General features: G+C 34.6%; 1 protein-coding gene across 1 annotated transcript in view; it reads right to left on the minus strand.

The window, feature by feature from the left end:
* Window positions 1-627, minus strand: part of LOC119588846 (mucin-5AC-like) — a 26,891-nt gene that overhangs the window by 18,644 nt on the left and 7,620 nt on the right. The window lies entirely within an intron of this gene.

Raw genomic sequence — 627 nt, forward strand, 5'->3', positions numbered from 1 at the left:
TTGCTTGACCTTGCCCCTTGTAGCTTTTAGATGTTCCCTAAGATCAAGAGTGGGATTGCGGGAAGCAATTACACCACATCCAAGACCTGGTGAAGAGGATGAAGCATTGTACATATGGAATATATGGTACAGTTTTGATCTTTCCTCTTTTCTGTTTAAAAATATGTTTTCACTTAGTCATTACTTTCTGATCTCCCCTCCTGTTCTGCATGTGTTATGAAAACCTTGACTACCTGGCAGGCTGTTTCAGTTTGAGGACTTGCTATCAGCTTTGTGCACTTTTAAAGCAAAAGCAAAACCATACTTGTGACTCCTCCTGGTAAAATGCTTCATTGGGTTATGAGGGTTAAGAACCACTACCTTTGAATTTAATCTCTTTTGATATTTATATGCAATATCTGATTTCTTTAAATTTCAAGCAGCTCTGAATTATTTTCTCCTGTCCACACAACTCCTTATCATAATTATTCTCATATTTGCTTTACTACCCTATGTTATATCTAATGAAGTGTGTATAATACAGCATATAAACCAGAAGATAGTGTTATGAGAATGTAAAAGGAAATCTGTAACAGAATCAGAGAAAAAAATAATATTTTCTATATAAAAGGAAAGGAACAATACTAA

This window comes from Penaeus monodon, chromosome 24, assembly GCF_015228065.2.
Source record: "Penaeus monodon isolate SGIC_2016 chromosome 24, NSTDA_Pmon_1, whole genome shotgun sequence".
NCBI lineage: Eukaryota > Metazoa > Arthropoda > Malacostraca > Decapoda > Penaeidae > Penaeus > Penaeus monodon.